The sequence below is a fragment of the Anas acuta genome, chromosome Z (assembly GCF_963932015.1).
Source record: "Anas acuta chromosome Z, bAnaAcu1.1, whole genome shotgun sequence".
NCBI classification, from domain to species: Eukaryota; Metazoa; Chordata; class Aves; order Anseriformes; family Anatidae; genus Anas; species Anas acuta.
This window is the reverse complement of record NC_089017.1, coordinates 31,464,102-31,483,972: the sequence shown is the minus strand read 5'-3', so window position 1 is coordinate 31,483,972 and position 19,871 is coordinate 31,464,102. Positions and strand designations below refer to the sequence as shown.

Below are 19,871 nucleotides of genomic sequence, written 5' to 3'. Positions count from 1 at the left end.
CTCCGTTAGCACCTGCACCAAGAAGTTATCATCTAGGTGCTTCATGAACCTCCTGGACTTGCTCGTGTCAGCCGTGTGGCACTCCCAGTTTAACTGTATAACTGTCAGTATAACTGTCATTATAACTTTCCGTACAACCTGTTCTAAAAAGTAATACACCAGATTTTTTATTTTATTTTATTTTATTTTATTTTATTTTATTTTATTTTATTTTATTTTATTTTATTTTATTTTATTTTATTTTATTTTATTTTATTTTATTTTATTTATTTATTTATTTATTTATTTATTTATTTTTCTACAGTGTCCCTATGTGTAAAGCTCTGTGTATTTTAAAAGTGTGCAGACTTACCTGTGAAAGTCTTCGGTTATCATTTCCTTAAGCGGGTCACAATCCACTCTGGAAAATGGTTTTGAAAGCATACACTTTATATTAGGGACAAGAAGCATTCTTGTGAAGTCTGTGTGTGCATGTTCACATACACAAAAGCACGTACCATCAACACACATGCACAAACAATTCTAGGCATATCCATACCACCCTGCATCTGCTTTCAAGACCTGACAGGAGTGTGTTTGTTGGAACGGCATGAAAACATCCTGATAGAGCACAGAGTGTATCCGTCATCTCAGTGCTCACACTGGCATAACACTGTGTTAGGTAGGGCCTGCTCTGCAAATTCTTATCTTCTTCAAAGGCTGCTCTTTCAATAGCACAGCAACACAGTTCTTCATATGAGAAAAGCCTATAGTTAACGTTCCTTTCAGTGGCTCCCAATTCCAACACAATGGTATTGCACTGGTTCTTCCATACATTGTATTTGTCCCAGTTAAAATAAGCATGGGCATGAGTATTTATTTCAAATTGATATTGAAAACACATGCATGGCTAAGAACAATTGAACTTTAAACTAAATTTTCCTGTGGCAAGACTCAACTATTTCATATTTCTAAATTTTATTTTTTCACCACTAGACATCAAAAACACTTTTTTTTTTTTTTTTTTTTGTCCTGTTTGTTATTATACTAGTAAATTATCTGGAGCTCTCTGCATGTGATTATTCTCTTGCTGACTTTGGAGGATGCCAGAGATGACAGTGATAAAGTCAGAAGAACTACAACTACAGTACAAAATCAAGTGTTTATTTTCTTGCTTTTTTTACCTGCCACAGTACAGTTTAAGTCTTGAAACACTGCAATTAGGTGTACTTATTCCTAAATACAAACAGTACCAAAAGCAGCACTTCACATCTCCCAGTCTTATACACTTAATTAGGTTTATACTAGAAAGAAAACAAAACATCTGAAGCTCTTAGAAAATTCCTTGCCTTCCTGCTCTCAGCTAGACATATTTTTGGAACAAAGACTAATTCTTAAGTTTTAACATTTTGTTAGAAATTGATGTAACTCCACTGCAAGAAAGAAATAATGTATTAGCATGCTGGGAGATAGCCATTTAGTCAACAGGAAAAATACATAGCTTTAGGCCAGTTTTGACTTTGTGTCTCTTTTCCTTTCACTTTTGCTGTATGTATATATGACGGATTATACACCATTGCCTGGCTCCTGTAGGTCTGCTTTATGGCTTCTAGGACGGTAATTAATTGCTAACTTTTCAGGTTACAGGAAAGTCGAGGAAGGTTTGCAGGTTACTTTAGGACTTTAAACCTTTCAATAGAAATAGAGAATTCACTGATAACCTTCAGAACTTTCTCCAAATACGCTATGCATGCTTGCTACGTGCCTAAGTGATGATAGTAAGAGGAGAGAGTGAATATCTACTTACTCCTTGAAACTGTCTTGTTCCTTCCTTTTTAATTTTACTGCTTTTTTTAAATATATGTATTAATATATATTATTTATTTATTATTTTATTTTATTTTATTGTTTGTTTTAATGGCAAGAGAGATGACAAGGACAGTACAGACCGACACATTTTATTGTTTTGCACATCTCGACCCAACATCTGAAATCCAGAGAAAAGGCCTCAGAGTGCTTGGAAAAAGGCTATGAGGAATGGCTGTGAATGTTGACTTTCAGTTCACTTGCTGTATTATTCTCAGCCATGTACACTGGAAAGAAAATGCCCACATCTGCGCATGTCAAATTGATCTCCACTTGTGGTAGCTGCAATTTGCATTGCAGAGCCTACATGTCCTCAAAACTGTCCTCAAAACTGTTTTAAAACTGAGTACAGATTTCAGGTACAGTTATTTTACGGAGTGGCTTACCCTTGCTTACTTCAGCAGTAAATCATTTTTTACACAGGCATATAGGAAAACAAAGCTGGTACTCTCTTGCTCTAACTCCTAGTGCCTGTCTCCTGTGTCTGTGTTATGGGGAACATACTTACTAGTCTCAGAAGGATATTTTAAGGCAAAACTCATACTTGCACTGTTCTCCAGAGTATTCTCTAAAGATGTGGTCATGTGCACTTTAAAATTAACAGTAATGTCCTTGTCACCTGAGAGACAAGCTGGAATAAGACGGTGGGAGCAGAAAGAGATAATTTTTTATTGTCCAGACACAGCATGACTGCAGGAAGAAAGAGCTCTCTCATTGGTTTTCAACAGAACAATATTTTATTTGCATTTTTTAATACGGAAAGTGAACTTCTTGCAGAGGTGCATGTAGGCATATTTCAACTAGCCAATCTACCATTTTGTAAGAAAAAAAAAAAGAGACCATTAAAGGATTTTGAATGTGAAGACAGTAAAAGAAAAAGTAAAATAAAATAAAATTGTAACAGGAAAAAAGATCACTCAAAAAACAAAGCTGCAGCAACAAAACAAAACAAAACAAAAACAAACAAACAAACAAACAAACAAACAAAACAACCAGCATTTAAGTTTGCTCTTGCACATTCACTAATGGTATTTGTATGCTCTGTCTTCTGCAAGCAGTTGAGCCTATGCCCACCTGCAAAACAGCTGTGAGGAGGTCAGCCTCAGCTTAGGTCTGGGCAAAATACTGTTCCAATGCCAAGTTCAGGGAGGCCAATTCCTACCTTTTGGAACTGCAGCAACAAACTGAGGGGGGAATCTTTTTTCTCTTCCAGTCTCACCTTATCAGAGAAACATTTCTCTCTCGGTTTTCCATTACGCTTTTCTTCTTCTTCTGAAGATCAAGCTACTAAATTCCACTCTTTTTCTTTTATTATTTTTTTGTCATTGTTGCTTGTTTGTTGTTGTTTTGTTTTTTTTTTTTTTTTAATTTTGTTTTTGATTTTCAGCTACTGATTGGGCTGAATATTTGTAATAACATGGGCTGAGAAATCGCAAAGATAGCTGTGTAAGAATAAACAGATATTTTTGTCTTGGTTGTTGATTAATCATATAGTTATGTCAATATGCAGCAATAGGATATCACTCTGTAGGTGCTAAAATCAGAAGAAAGAGTTAACATTTTCCCTTCTCTCACTTGTGAATCTCTAGTTTTCAATGTTTTTCATTGTTTATTTAAGACAAGATTTTTCTTCCTGAATCTGGGATTTATTTTCTACTGATTCTAGAGGAAAGAAGGAAAGACTCCTTACATATTTATATACTTCATTCAATAAACAATTCAGCTTTCACTTTGGAGATGCAAGTTCACTGCAATCAGAAAGTTGTACGTCTCTTTCTGCTCTTTTTGTTTCAGAGGTGGGATAATAATGGCAGACTATCTCCCACAGTAAGAAAAGAAAAGAAAAAAAAAGTCCTTAAACCCCTGTCCAGTGCCCAGAAGTTAATGAAATCCAAAGACTACAATTATTCACATAATTTTAATTGAACCACATTGTTCTCAGTCAAGTTTTTCTGTTTCTGTTTACCTCACCTTTGTAAAGCCATGTATTCTATTGTGTTCTGCCAACCATGCAGTGCAAAGTGTCTGGAAAGCAGCCAGTCATCACCTGCAGAGCTTTTATCCTAATCCCACTACCTGTGCTTGGGCCCAGTGCAGGAGTGAGTTGTGGTAGTGCAGCCAATGTCACCCATATCCTCTTATATACAGGTGCAGTTACCACGTGAGAGCTGCTTTGCACCATGCCAGGTACTGGAAAATATCATATAACAGGTGGCACAGGGGCGGCAATTTCCCAGCTGAAGCACAAAATGAAATGGAGTAAGGCTGCATCTAATGAATCAAGTATTTTGGAGGTAGAGAGCTGGCTTTTAATATGTGCCAAGGAATCAGGCCATACAAGAAGCCTTTCGGGAAATGAGGAAGCTTTTGTATTTTTTCACCTCTTTTTATCTCTTCTCTTAATTGGTATTCTGAATTGGATGGGTGAAAATTCAGATCTATGAGTCTTTTCCATGAAGAGGATGTTCTTAAAGAAAAAACTTTCTCTTTTAGAAGAACCATTCCCCGTTGATTTTCTGTTTCAATTTTCCTGGGGTCCCTAGCAACCCACAGAGTGGCTAATCAGAAAACTAGAGCCTGCAACCCGTTTTCTTACTTGCAGGGTGCCAGGATTCAGTGATCTCAGAAGTCCTGTCAGCCTCTCCTCAGACATAGCCCACCAGGTGGGTTGCTGGGGGCCTGGGAGCATAGAAAGACATGCTTTGAAAAGAAAAGTGACATTGACTTCCAGCACCAGACAATGAACAAATAGCTACAATGAAAATAGTGAGAAGATTTTCATACAGATTCTTGTCTATTGCCACATATCTTTAGTAACGGCAATGCTATCTTTTCCTGAGAGTGAAACACAATACACTGCAGCTTTGTTCAGACTCGATACCATAGACTTTCTTTGTTTCACTAGAACAGATGTTTCAAAGTGTTTTAAACCACTGGGCTGCTGCCAATCCTCAGCATATTTTTTTTGTCTTCCAATACACCTTTATCAAATTTTTAATTGAAAGCTGTTTAATATACATCTGAAAACAGCTCACCGTGATCTTAGACCAGTGTTTTAGTGGAAATATTGAACAGGAAAGCACTGACCTCTGTGAATATCTGCATTGAAATGCTTTTGGTAAAGAACAATAAGCAGCAGGGAGACAAGTGATTTGCATCACTGTCCCACTTATCCTTTGTAGAAGAGGCAGACTGGATCACAGCTTGCTCTGTGTAACTGTCATAGTGATAGCTGATTAACCTAGTAAGTCAATACATATATTTTCTGATTTACATGAGTGCAAAAATACCATTGACCATTGACAATATGTGTTCCATGAGTTACTCTAAAATCTGACCCCAGAATTATCTAGGACAATGATGAAATTTGAATGTGATAGAGAGCTGTTACAAACACCTTTTTAATGATTTTGCCCAAGAAAGACATGTATCTAGCAATGGGGTGACATTACAGAAAGGCAGTGCCTTTAGAGCCTGTCTGCACTGTTTCATGTTTTTTGAGAATATGGAAGAGTTCAGAGTTGGTCAATGGTCTACCACAGGTAGTTAAAATCAAGAGCTAAATAGGAGCTTTTCTTTGCAGATGTCTGAAGTCATTTGTGAAGAGTGAAATATGAGAAGGCGTGGCATTTAAGATGTTACTATCAACAAGGACTGTGTTCCCAAGTCATTAGAAGTAAATCCTACCAACACATGCTCTGAATTGCTGAAAGAAAAGTGTCTACCTTATGTGTTGGAGTTGTCTGAGATGTATTTTAAATGGGAATGTTCAAAGACTGGCAGTAAAAGCAAGCAGTGCTAGTTGCATAGTGTGGTTTGCCAAGTTTGCAGGGAAACTCCCAGCGCATGTTACAGCAAATGCCATCCAGATAATTCATCACTGGCTGGATCCTAGGCACAACTAGTGTAACATTATTTTAAGTCTGTAATGCCATTTGAAGGAGCTAAAGTGGCCAGTCTGTTTGCTGCTCTTTGTTCTTGTGTAGAATGTCTATGTTAATTGTAAGAAATAGGCAAATTTATACCATAAAGAAACAGAGTTCAGGGTTGGTATATTTATATACAATCCCTGCCATTCTTAATTTGTCTTTTCAGCTTCTGCCACTGTGCATTCTTTTCGCTTTCCACTGGCGCAGACAGAAGACACAAATTTGCCAGCCAGTTAGAGAAATATGCACTGCCTTTATTCTCCATGCAGGCCTATGTGAAGTGCAAGTATGACGTGTTCCTGCTTTTCTGACAAAATGAACAGTCTGAAAGCAGTTTAAAGGAGTAAATCAAGAAACAAAATAAAAAAACAACCCCCAAGCCCTGATGGCTCCCTCAGGTGGACTAAGTGGCCTGAAAGAGGAAGGGGAAGGGGAAGGGGAAGGGGAAGGGGAAGGGGAAGGGGAAGGGGAAGGGGAAGGGGAAGGGGAAGGGGAAGGGGAAGGGGAAGGGGAAGGGGAAGGGGAAGGGGAAGGGGAAGGGGAGAAGGAGAAGGAGAAGGAGAAGGAGAAGGAGAAGGAGAAGGAGAAGGAGAAGGAGAAGGAGAAGGAGAAGGAGAAGGAGAAGGAGAAGGAGAAGGAGAAGGAGAAGGAGAAGGAGAAGGAGAAGGAGAAGGAGAAGGAGAAGGAGAAGGAGAAGGAGAAGGAGAAGGAAAAAAAATGCATATCGAAAAAGTAGAAAAAAATAGAAAAGCAATATAAAATGTTAAGAAAAAAAAAATAAAACCAAGCAGATGCACAATATCAAATAACCAGTGGAAGTCTTCTCACTTAATTACTTTACCTTCATCTCTTATTTTATTTATCATGCTAATTTTCTGTTGATATTTTCTCAATGCTTCATTTGAAACTAATAGTAAAACAGGTCTGTCTCATGTTTTCCAGTGTGTTGTCATCTGTAGTGTTTCATGAAGACTAGCACTGTTCAGCATTGCTGTGGTTATATTTTTTCCAGTGACTAATATTTTAACTTAGTTACAGGTTAAGGTAACTGTTTGGTCTCAGTTGTATACTGTCTATATACATAATATCTGTTAGTTATAACCTCACAGGTGCTTTTATATAAAGTAAACAAGAACAGCCTTACTATCCTGACAGAGAAAATGAATGAAGGGTAAACAGGTAATTATAATTTGGAATAACAAATGCTGATAATTTTTATGCTTCGTGACTATTACAGTTCACCTCCAGCCCACCTCATTAGCCCTCTGCTCCCATAGTAACATCCTCTGGAGTAGTGAAAGAATTAAGGGAAAATGTAAAGGGAAAAATTAAAACCAGAGAAAACTATACTTTATGCCTTTATCTGTGTTAATTTGACTTTTTTTTTTTTTTTTCTTTTTTTTTTTTTTTCCTGTGGAACTACCAAAGTTATCAAATGATTTGATTTCTGAACCACTAATCTTTGTTTTACATTTGGTGTGCCTTCCTTCTCAGAATTTGAGAATCAGGTACACTTTGACATTTTGACTTGCATCAGGTAAAAATGCCATACAGTGTGCTTTGCTCCTCCTGACAGGTATTTTCCTTATGTAAGATTGCATGATGAGTGTTTTCAGTGAGAAGTTGATTTCACCCAATTTTTGTCATAGTTGCTGTTATAAGAGAATCTTGTACAATACTGTTTTTTGTTAGTGTTTTCTCTGAAGAACCTCCTTACTTGCAGCCTATGATGCCTTAGACAAGCATTGCACTTGATCGTACGTTTGTTGCAATCAAGAGAGAAGAACATAGTTAGAACATCTACTGACCAGAACTGATTGTACTGGAGCTGTTTACCATTGACTTCACTCAGAGGAGGATGATGCCAAGGAACTCCAGCATATGCTTTGCAAGTGTTTCTTTGGATGCCTAGAACTTTTGTTAGGTTGCTCTTGGCAGAAAGTAAGATGAAAGGGAAACAAACATTTCAACAAGGAGATTAAACAAAGTGTTTTAAAATATATATATTCACAAATAAAGAAATACTTCATAATGACCTCCTAGGACACTACTAGATATGACCTGCAATTGTGGTTAAGGCATACAAAGCATGGCTCAGCAACTGACCTCAGAAGGCAGCTCCACCAGTTTTTGACAAAGAATTGCTTGCTCACGGGCAGCTGCATCAATGCTGATCCAGGTAGGTACTGATAGTCTGTCTTTTTGCACCATGAATCTCCCAGCACTGCATTTCTCATCCTCTGGCATATTTTCCAGTGCTTCATTTGCCATCCCTGTGATTGCTGCCTTGCCTAAGAGGAACATTTCAGGACAGTTACATTCACAGGTTACCAAAAAATGGCTGTGACTGTTGGTGAGGAGATGTACTGGGGCATAAGAAACAAAGGGAGCAGAAGCTAAGAAAGACAAAACATCAGATTAGGAGAGGCATACTGAATATGTCAAGATGTTGGCCAAAATCATTTTTCTACACACTATCGTCTCTAGGTCTTCTGTTCCTGTCTATCCATGTATAGCTACAAACCTTGTTTTTAGCTACATGTTGGCTCTGGCCCAGTTTTTTCTTCTTAATAGTCTTGCTCATGCTTTTTAGAAACTGGTTAAGGCAATTACAATGATTAAATAATCATGTGCAAACATTTCCCTCATAGTAAAAGCCTGCCATACCTCACTCTCCGTGCCCTTGTTTCTACCTACTCCTGCCTCTAAGTAGTGATCAAAACCACTGCACTGCTTTACTGTTGTGATGATCCAGGGCAGTTCATCTTTCCACAGCCTTCTGTGAAGACCCATCCTTATCCAGTCTTTCATTAAGTGGATTACCCAAAAGCATGGTGAGTAAAACAAGGTTTGGAGCACAAAAGCTTCTAGGGCTGTTCTGTCCCCAGACCCACAGAGGTTGGAGGCAGGGGCCAGCTCAGATATTCCCAGCACCTCTGGAGCTGCTGTTGGACCACATGAAACCAGTTCAAGGATTATCCAAAGATCCCTCACACCTATATTCATGTTGGGTTCCTCAGCATGTTTCCTCTCTGAATAATAATGTGAGACCAGATTTGTTTCCGCTTCCTTCATAACAGCATATGAGCCATCCCTTAACTGTAGTAGATTATCTTTCTGCTTGAACCCACCAGGATAATGTTGATTAAAGTTTATACCTAAAGAGAGTTTTCAACTTACGTGTGACAAAGCACATCACCATGCAAGACAGAGAGTTCCAGTCAAAAAAGAAAACTGTGGCAAAGAGAGATGATGTATCTCATTTCACTGTCTGTGAAGGTGACCATATCTCCTGCATCATATTCTAGAATGGATATGTCACATACTTTCAGTTTGCTTTGGACAGAGACTCCCACTCTGTGCTTCAGTGTAGGTCTGATCCCAATGCACCTGGAAATTGATGGAGAAGCCTCCCATTGATTTCAAGGGCCTTCGAACAAGTCAGAGCAGGCAAAAGAAACCTACCATATGCGCAGCTGTAGCTCATTTCATCAGGAAAGACAGGTTGTATTGGAGAGTGGGGTTTGTTTCTGACAGATAGTATCAACACTACAGCAATGTTTATTTTTCTATGTCAGTATAGATCTTTTTATTCCATGCTGAGAATGAAGTGGGCACTATCTGATGGCTAATTCAAACCCTATGGTTTTCCATTGCTTTTATATTGGATGGAATACAGGTAGCTGAGCACAGCTTATTTTATGTCCCCATAGGGCCTGCTTACAACAGGCAGTTGATTTAAGCTTTGTCTTGAAGTCTTTCTCCTGAGTTTACAGAGACAAAATAATTCATCTTTGTGGGATACTGTCTCAAGAAATTAAGATCATTGCTCTTGTTCAGTGGTGACAAATTGTGACTGAATTTAATTAAAACCTGAGACACCAAATGCATTTTCACTGTAGTCAAAGGACTGAATTCATCTGAGTGTGAGAGAGTTCCTGGCTGTTAGACTGTCACAGTATTCCTTTTACACCTGTATATGTACAAGACAATAGCAGAGACAAAACAGACTTCAAAATGTCTTCTATTGTCTTTCCTGTGGTTGTGAAAGACGCAGGTATTTTAGCAATGCCTGTGCTGACGTTACAATTTAATCCTTGAAAAAGGAGGGCACCCCCACCACACACATACTGATAAGGTATAATTAGCTCGTTACTCGCTGCAGAAAGGTATCTCTGGGACTAGGAACTTTGGTAGGATCCCAGAAGAGGATTAAAGGTTTTGGTGTATAATGAGAAAGCCTCCAGTTCCAGAAGATAGGAAATACATGTATGTATTTGTGTGTTAAGAGAGAGATAGTAATCCCCCTGCTTTCACTGACAAATGTTAGAAGAAAATGTTACCTATGAACACATCATGCTCCAAAGTGATTTCTATCTCCCTCCAGGATAGCCACCGTCAATTGCAATCAGAAAGTGTATATAGGAGAATAGACAAAAAGTGTAGTCCTCTATTATGTTTAGCATAAGAAGTAAGAAAAAACTATGACTGTAATAAAATGAATAAGATGAAGTGAGATGAAAGCTTTGTTATTTAGCACTGTGCTAGTTGTGGCTAAATTAAACAGACAAAGCTTGCAGTTCATCTCAGACTCAGACAAGTTCCTTACAGGAAATCACAAAGCAGATATGACGACTGAGACAAAATCAAGCCCAATAAACCCAAGTCTCTAGAGAAGAGACACAATTACAGGAGACTGCTTTGTGTGCACTTTGAGGGTAAGTGATGTGCAGTTCCCCATAGTGATATAGTGAAAGAAGAAATTGAGGCAGAAGAGGCTGAGGAAGGAGATTAATGTAAAATGAAACAGAAGTAAGGATGGTGCAAATGTGACCATGACAAGAATATCTTGTAATGAATGCATGCATGGAGCCAGAGGATGTGTGACCAACCAAGCAAGGATGAACTTGAGAGCTGAGTTCACAGAATCACAGAATCACAGAATTTCTAGGTTATTTCTATCTGTTAAACAATAAGCCTCAGGTCAAAGTTAGGAAGAAGATTCTTTTCCAGTACCACTAGGTGGAGGAAGTGGAGTCCTTCACTCCCCCAGTTATCGTATTGTCATGTCAAGTCTCCCTTGTAATATTGCAGTGCCAACCAAACGGCTGAATTCCTGTGGGCTTCTCACTCAGTGTCTTCACTTCTGAAACAGCAGTTGTTGGCAGCTCAGATTTTCTCCCTACTTTTAAATTGTGGAATTTAAGTAAAAGTATAGTTCTTAAAAAGTGTGCAAGTAGCCGTATTCTCTTTATAGTGTCTGTTCTGGCTCAGTTTTACTTGCTTCTATTTATCTTTATGGAGCTGAGAGTCTCCAGCTGAGAATGGCTTATCTCTGACTCCTGTGAGCTTTACTCAGTCTGCCTGTGAGCTATATGTGACTAATGTCTTCAGGATTAGACCTTTGAAGGAGAAACCTCTTTGCATCAGATGGTATTAGTACAACAAGATAAGCATGTCAAAAATGTGCTTGGAAATTTTTATTTTCTCTTGTAAAGTATTGGACATGAAAATATCCTGGCACCACTCTTAGAACATCAGGCCTGCATCATGGAGATGTCTGCCAGTGTAACTGGATCAACAAAGGGGTCTGTTCAGGACAGCTGTACACTAATAGATCCTCTACTTGTCAAGACATGACCAAGCTTTGTTCTTGTATTAAGAAGTCTGAAGAAAGCATCTCATAAGTGATCTCTACAAGTTAGGATAAATTTTGTGCAGGAATCCATGTTTATTCTTTCCTAGTTTGGAAGCTTTTATGAAGTAGACATTGGTCAGTCAATGCAGCAATATTAATATACTGTAATATAGCCAATATAGTAAATTTCTGGTTTATCATTGTGGATGGGACATAATAACAGCTAAGAACCTTCCTGCAAGGAGGAATTCCCCAGACGTACACATCTGTTTAGATTACATCTTTCCCATATACGACCACCAGTTGATTTAACCTTTTGTATCTCAATGCCAGTAAAGTGAAATATGTACCTTACCCTTACTTTTGTTCTCTGAAGTATTTATTATACAACGTTAGTCACTGTGGGTTACTCACTATATATCAAATTGTTACTACACAGCTCCCAGAGCAAACATTATTCTTTGAACTGTCCTAAAAAGATATATCAATTGTCTAAGAATGCAATTACTACAGAATTCTCTTGCCTGTGTATTTAACATGGGAAAAAAATCATCCCTAAGACAACCACAGGCAGACCACAGTCAACAGATGAAAAACTGACCATGGCTTTTCAAATAAAAATCACTCCCTGATCTGATCTGATTCTCAGGTTACAGATATAACCACAGTTAGAATGGTTCCTAAGAGCTCTGGTTGCACCAAATGGCAGCTTGACATCTAAAGATGGTGAGGGTAATTGCATCCTGATTTAGGACCGGTAATTTAGTTCTTACATATTATTATTATTATTGTTGTTGTTGTTGTTGTTGTTGCTATTACCATCTAATTTTGCCTTCAGCTGTCTACCTCTAGGTTAGAGGTCTACCTCTAATCTCATTCAAATCCCTACTGCAACTAATTGAACCCCTCTGTTGCTGGCAGTAGATTACAGGTCTGGTTATATGTTATAAATGTAATTTCTGTGGTCGTGGAAGAGCAGTGCCATTACTGTTAAACAAAGCTGGTAGAAAAGCACCGTTTAAAAGCAAAGGTTTCCTGTCTGACACCAGCAAAGATCAAGAATATGGAATATGAATTCCCAGTTAGAAAGTAACTGGAAAAGACCTGAGGGGTTGGGGTTTTTCTTTCTGCCTGAAAATTAAGAGTGGTAATAATGAAATTAGTATAAATTGTTTTCTAAATAAAGCACAAATGTTTTTAATTGTGTTATAGCATAAGCTATATAATCTGATTCACAACAACTGGTTTTGCATGATATATCTTGGTATGTAATTTTCAAAACATCAGGAAAGGTGGTTTATGATTAGGTAGTTTAAAAATAAACTAACTCATGTTAGTTTTGGTGTACCAGCTAGGCAGATAGGCAGGATATCACATTCTCTGCATGCCAATGGAAAATTCTAAAGGCTGGATAATTTGGAATGTGAAAAGGCAGTGCATTAACTAGCAACCATTGAAGTTGATGAGAATTTTGCTCTAAGTTCACGGGAAAGAAAAAATATCACTCAGTATAAGCTTAACATTTCTATCTTCAGTGCCTTTAAGAGCTAAGAGGAACATGGACAGCAATTAGAAAACACCATTTTATTTTACATTTGTCTGTTAGAAGGGCTGGAGGCCGTTAGCAAAGTTGATATCCCTGATAATTGTATACTCTGAGCCTTCTAGGAGCAGAGAGGGTTGGTAGAATGACTGTGGCAGTAGTGAGGGCTCTACTCCTGCTCTGTGATCAGATGCTTATATGCAGAATGCTTATATGCAAATGATCCTTATATGCAAATGAGCTCACTAGAGCTCATTTGTGGATTTCAATAGGACTCAAATGCCCTCTTCCTCAGATTCAAGCCCTAGTCTCTCCACCCCCCTTGCATAATGCAATTTAGTGCATAGTCTTGCTGTGATTCTATTTAATTGCTGAATTTAAGGAGAGATTTCTCAAAATTATGATGAACTGCTAATAGATGAATTCAGAGAACTTTAGCAAAATTGTTAAGTTCTAGTAGCCGGGAATATGGTCCCTTATCTCCAAATATAACTGATGTCTTTCTTTCAGTATAGGCATCACTACAAAGTACTAATATCAGAAAATGTTTCTGTTTTGTTTTAATAGTTTAGTCCAAAAAGTGTCTTAGTTCCTTTTCTTTCAAAAAGGAGCTTATTTCAGTCTTTATTAATGTACCCAAATTTCATCTTTTAATGAGTCTGTGGGTAATTTTGATTACTTCAGCTGATGCCTGGTCAAATATGTTTGGTTGTCTCAGTAAAATGATAGTACTTTTTGCCAGACAATCACAGTAAGATGGGTTATTTGTTATTACTACTATTCCTCCCATATTTTAGTACAGAATCTTTCAATTATCTGCATTAAGAGGAATATCCTTAGCCCTGGAAAAAATTCTTCGCAGGAACATTTATGGTAGCTACTACCATTGCACACTTCTTTACATAATTCTCCCCACTTCAGGTGCCAGTCTTGAGTAAGATGTAGCCCACACCCATCTGCTTGCCTGGCATAATCCGCAGTTTGGAGTGCAGAAGAGCCAAGATTTTAATTTTGCCTGTGATGGTGATCAAAGCTTTCTGAAAATTAGGGTTAGGAAAAGTAGCCAATTTTATTTCTGTTCATTGCCAGAGTTCTGGGAGCGAGGGGTTACTTCAGGAAGTCATCTTGGACTCACCTTCAGAGAAAACTCAAGGGTTTTTAAGCATCTTCAAAATGTTCTTCACTACATTCCTTACTCTTTTGCATTCATGAAATAACCATTTAAACCTCCATTACAGATTGCTGCTGGGGACTTAACTAGAACTGAAGTTGAATTTAAAATTCAGACAAACTCTCCTTAGATTGTGGAGAAAGAGGCAAGAGCTCAACATGGCCAACAGTTATAGGAAGAAAGATAGGAGCTCCAGCTCAACCATGGAACCTAGTGAGGAGGGGTATTGTTTTTTTGAGCTACTAATTGGCTTTCTGCAATTGCTGCAGCAACATTTTCATGTCTGTGGAATCTGGCCCCTCTGTCAGAAAACAGAAGCACTTCACTGACAATTGTCCCTGCCTCACTGTATCCAGACAGATGCCCTTGTTCTGGTCCTGCTTCTGCAGAGTATGTAGAACGCAGCTACCATCTTTGAGTGTCTGTTTCTGCTATGCAACCTAAAATCCTGCAAAATTTTTTAGGACTTTTCAGATGAGCTCACTAGTTTTGGAAAAGGCATGCCTGATATCTGAGGAGGAAGATGCTAAAACAGGGTTGATGTACATGTATGTACAGTTGACATATGTATGATGTAATATCTGCTGTGCGCAGAAGTTGGTGGAGCATTTATGGTTCCATTCAAACAGGGTGAAACACTAAAGAAAAAGTGAATGTATTTGGAGTTCAAGGAAATTTGTCAGACCAGCAAATTTGCCGAATGCCTTTGTTAAGGACCATATTAAATCACACTGAGGTATGGAAATCTTTTGTGATATATATTAGTGCAATATATATCCCATTGACTGAGGGAAATTCATGAGAGTTTTTCTGCATGCAGAGCAGAACTATTTGTCTGTCTCTCTCCATGTCCTATCACCATATTAGCAATACAAGAGAGCCTAGAATGATGCAATGTATCTGATAAAAGAAAAGGTTTAATTGTTGCACTGTACATCATCATTTTTTCTGGTATAACTTTATAATTTTCAGTAGGGATTGTCTGGGTGCATTTGTGGTAGTCAAAGCAAGTTGGAACTATTAAACCACAATTTTCAATGGATTTCAGCCCTATCTCCTTGTTCCATGCTTCTTACACTAAGTTTATCTCCTTTGCAGGCTTCCTTAGACTCCACTGGTCTTGTTTCTCCCATTACAGCCAGTTCCTTTGCTCTTGTACTACATGTTGAATGCTGAGTTAAAGTGTACTGACAGGCTTGGCCAGTGTAACGCACTTCAGCTTTTCCCTCAGTAAAGGCATTAATTAATTTCTTTCTAATTTTTCCAGCTGCTGATCTTCATGATATTAACAAATACTTCATATTCCTGAAAATTCTTATCCCTCAATAACATGGGCCAATGGACTCATAAGGGGAAGAAAGCATGACTGTATACACCTAATTTTTGAACAAAACGTGATTGAAAAAGGACATTTTTCAGCAACCAAATGTTAAGCGATGTTAAGTGTTTACCAAGCCTTAGATAGATTCCTAGGTACTATACTCTAATTTTATATCCTTAGAAGATACATATATAAGTATATAACTCAAATCACCTAAAAAGTTAAATAACACCAATGGTTTTACCACTATTTCATAATTACTACTACCTTTGGCATCCAACAATTTTGGTGCATTCCATGTTTTTCTAAACACTCATTACCTGTTTTAATGTGGGAAAGGGTGCTGTAAAACACTCCATTTCTGTTAAACACCTGTCACCTCCCTTTACCTGCCCAAATTATGATTTCCCCCCACACACTCCTTGCAGCAGAGAAAAGAAATACTGACAATTAGGTAATGAGAAGAAATTACTATTTGGCACCATATATACAGTGAAAAGCTCCTGTGTGAAATGAGATGAAACTTTTCAATATGGTACTAGAAAAAATAGTGTTGTCTATAATTCTGTAGTATTATTACAAGTGATTGCAGCCCTCAGGTGTAGTCATTTAGTAATTTTTTCTATAAGGGATCAAAGAATTTCAGAGTACACACCATGTTCCTTTTGACCAGTGGTGGGAAGAAGTCAGTAGAAATTATGGAAAATTAACTACACTTTCATAACTAATACTACAGTTCTGAAAATGTTGTAAAATACCCGTTTTTGATCTTTTTTCTCCCTTCCATTTTTCTCAGCTTTAGGACTGTAAATTAAATAGATACTTACTTGTTTATGTAGTACTAAAGTTATCAAGTCAGGATGAGAGACAAAATAATGCAGGTGAGCTTCCTACTGTTACATATCTGGTTTTAGAAAAAGCATCTGTAAGGCAGTGGTATCTACTGTCAGGCAAGTTGGAACTTCATGGCCTAGAGTACCTGCATTTCCTCTGTGGTAAGTTTATATCAAAACTTTCTTCTCATATCTGTGTATCTTGTGCAAGGTGAGAAAGTCTAACAGTCTTGGATTTAAATATCTCGGAAGGTTTTTGCCATTTTTCTCTTTTCAGACCTTGCCTTGAGAACATCATCTTTCTTCTTTTTATCCCCTCTCATATCTCTTCCTATTCATATGTGATTCTCCTTCCTTGTCTAGATCTCAGTCAACCATAGCATGGCCAGCTGGTTTTATCCTTGCTGCAAACAATGATACCAGACTGCTTAACAATATCTTGCCAATTCCAGCCATAGTTCCCTGTGTCAGCTTTGTTGGTTTTAAGTTGTCATCCACTTTTCTTCACATATCTAAACACTGTCTTTATTGAGGATTAAGATCTGTGAATGAGTGGGGATGGGGGAAGTGGAAGGAGGATATCATTCTGGGTCTAAGGGGAATCAACATTGTCTTTTTGAAAAAGTCTGTCTGCTTCCCAGACTGACCATCTGGGACACTGTGTGGCACTACATAAAGTACAAAGACAAAACAGAAAAACAGGGAAAAGTAATTAGATTAGAGAAAGAATAACTTTGCAAGGAACTGTTGTTCAATGAACTTCACTGAACAGAGGAAATGATGTATATAGTTTTGAAGACAGTGGAAAAGAAGGACACTTACAGAACTAAACTCCTATCAGTAAACAAATACTCCCTTTAATGGTAACTCTACCTTTCTAATTACTGCTGTATTTTAAAGCACTTTTCAATGGCCATGAGGTTAAGAAGAAGAAAAACACAGACAGCAGTGAAAAAACGCTGAATATCAATCTGCAAACTCCTGGCAAACCTTAACGCTTGGATGAAGGTAGTCATTTAAGAACATCAGGATTTTCTTAGATTTCTGGTCTGGTGTTTATCATGGCTGTGAGTTGATGGCAGACTCACAGGATGGGTTGACTGAGACACTCAAGTTTCAGTCCATGTGGAATTCTGCATTCTACATTTGTAAAGCAGCTGTACAATGTATTTGCTTCTTCAAGTGACAATGAAATCCTTCCATTTCCAGCACTAATCCAAGAGGATATTCAACAGCAACTTCTGAAGTTAAACATTTAATGCCTGCAGGAACTAACCAGTTTACTCCCATGGTTTTCAAAGGAATGTTGCTGAGGAGCTGTCTAATCCATTGAAGTTGCAAGGCGGTGTTTCTTCAGTCATAAGGGAAGTTTCTGAGCATACAAAGGAAAAAGACAACATTATGTAAAATAGGTTTTTAAAGTTCTGGGCATACTGATGAAAAAACTCACATAGGACCCTGAAAATAATTAACTCCCAAGTTCTGCAATTACTAGTGTCAAATAAATGACTTTAAGGAACGTAGGCAAACTCAAAAGTTTGCTTGGAAGTGCATTCTTGGTTACAAAAGTAAGCTTGCTTTAATGTGTACAAAAGGTCATAGAATCAGAATCATTAAGGTTGGAAAAGACCTCCAAGATCATCTGGTCCAACTATCCCTCTACCACCAATGTCACCCACAAAACCATATCCCTAAGCACTACATCCAATCTTTCCATGAACACCCCAACGGATGGTGACTCAACCACTTCTCTGGGCAACCCGTTGCAATGCCTGACTGCTCTTTCTGAGAAGAAATGTCTCATTATCTGACACAAGACTTTTATCAAGATAGAGCTATGCCAAAGAAATGTAATATTTTAGGTAGATATTTAAAAAATACCTACTGATAATATAAAGTTTACTGCCATTAACTCAATTAATCCCTGAAACTGCTGTTTCTTACTCTTTTCTCTGGATAAATCTATCAAGCTTAAGAAGAAGATTAGTTAGGGTTTTGGTCCCCACAGCTCTACTGGGAAGATTGTTCTGGGCTTGTTAATCTGATGATTAGGAATATTGTAATTCCCAGATGACATTTATTCATGACTAGTTCATGGCATTTCTTTTCCCTGGGCTAACACTATTCTCTAGAAATAGCTCTTCTACTCCTCCTCAGACAAAGTATAGGGCAGTTTCATCACTCCCAGCCTTTCTCTGATATTCTTGCCTCATTCTGCTGTAGCCTTCTTCTCCTAACATTTCCAAGTCTGAGTTCCTCTTTCATGAATGTAACAGACCTCTATAACACATGGAAGTCTAGATAAGGTTTCATACCTTTAAATCATTTCTTGATGAACAATGCATTTGCAACACAACAAACATACAACACAACACAACAAATATACAAAATGATATTTTGTTATAGAATTTGTGAATGCCAGAGGACAAATGGGTAGTTAACATCTGGAGAAGCAGTGCAGGAGGAGGCCCAGTGTGCAGACACAGCATTTGAATGCAGAACCAAGAGAAGGTACTTTGGTGAGAATAGGAAGTGCCAGCAACTGATGTAGCTCTCTTTTGTAATACTTAAAGGACGGACATACCTTGACTATATCAAGTGTGGGCTCAGAGGCTGCAAGTTGTCAATGTTCTTGAAGATATTAATTCTTGCTTAGGACTACAATGTTTGTCTTAACTATAAATAAATTTGTAAATGATGGGCTGTGGTAATTTAGTACAGTAGTTTGGATTCCCCTTCTTCACCCCTCTCTTCCCTCCCACTCTCCTCCACTTACCTATGTATCAACAGAGGAGACATCTGCCTCATGGCGAGGAGGCATATTGGTGGTAGTAGCAACAACAGTACTGCTTAGGTCTGGTTTTCATCCACTCAGTATTGATGGAAAATCCCTCCCCAGTTTTATCATTCTGTGTTTACTAAAATCCACTCCCTCTCTCCATCTCTTTTCCAGTTTTCACCATACCCTCTTGGTATTTTCACCCTGCCTGTTCTGTGTTTTGCCCTAATTTTTCATTCCTTCCTTCTCTTTGTCCTTTTTTACTGCAATTCAACCCAAGGAGAGTAGGAACTCAGAAACATTTGAACCTAAGTCTGTCTTTAAGATGTCTGGTTTGTATGTAGCTTTTCAAAATTAAACAAAGCAAGCTCGTCTATCCTCAAGTACAATTACCAGCCAGAATAATTAGACCAATTTTCATAAAGTGTTGGCATCAGCAATGTGCCTGCAGGGTTTGAAAGTAAATCGTTCTCCACACAAATTGGTTAGCAGGGAAGGAAACTCACAGGTCACAGGTTCTTTGTGTCAGCTGTGTCAGCCTGGGAGCAGAGTCACACTGCACAGCATGGAGTGGAGAGAAATGCCCTGGGGGGGGGGGGGGGGGGGGGGGGAGGAAGACCATCTCTGAGCAGAGGAACTGATCTGTTTAGAAAGCTCAGTCAGAGAAGAGACAGCTTGCTTCCTCCTGAGCTCCTCCAATGTGTATCTCACCAGAACTTCCCAGGTGTGTATGGCAGGTCAGATCATGCCAGGTAAGCCTGCTGACTGGCAAGCTGCCCCACAGACAAATGTTTTCCTTGCACACCTGGATA

General features: G+C 38.3%; 1 long non-coding RNA gene across 1 annotated transcript; it reads right to left on the bottom strand.

Annotated features, from left to right (window-relative positions):
• Positions 1-14,781: 14,781 nt before the first annotated feature.
• Positions 14,782-19,637, bottom strand: LOC137848306 (uncharacterized). The gene is made up of 3 exons (XR_011091268.1): positions 19,057-19,637; positions 18,865-18,956; positions 14,782-17,652 (listed from the first exon to the last, which is right to left on the bottom strand). It is a non-coding gene; the product is annotated as an uncharacterized lncRNA (long non-coding RNA).
• Positions 19,638-19,871: the final 234 nt, after the last annotated feature.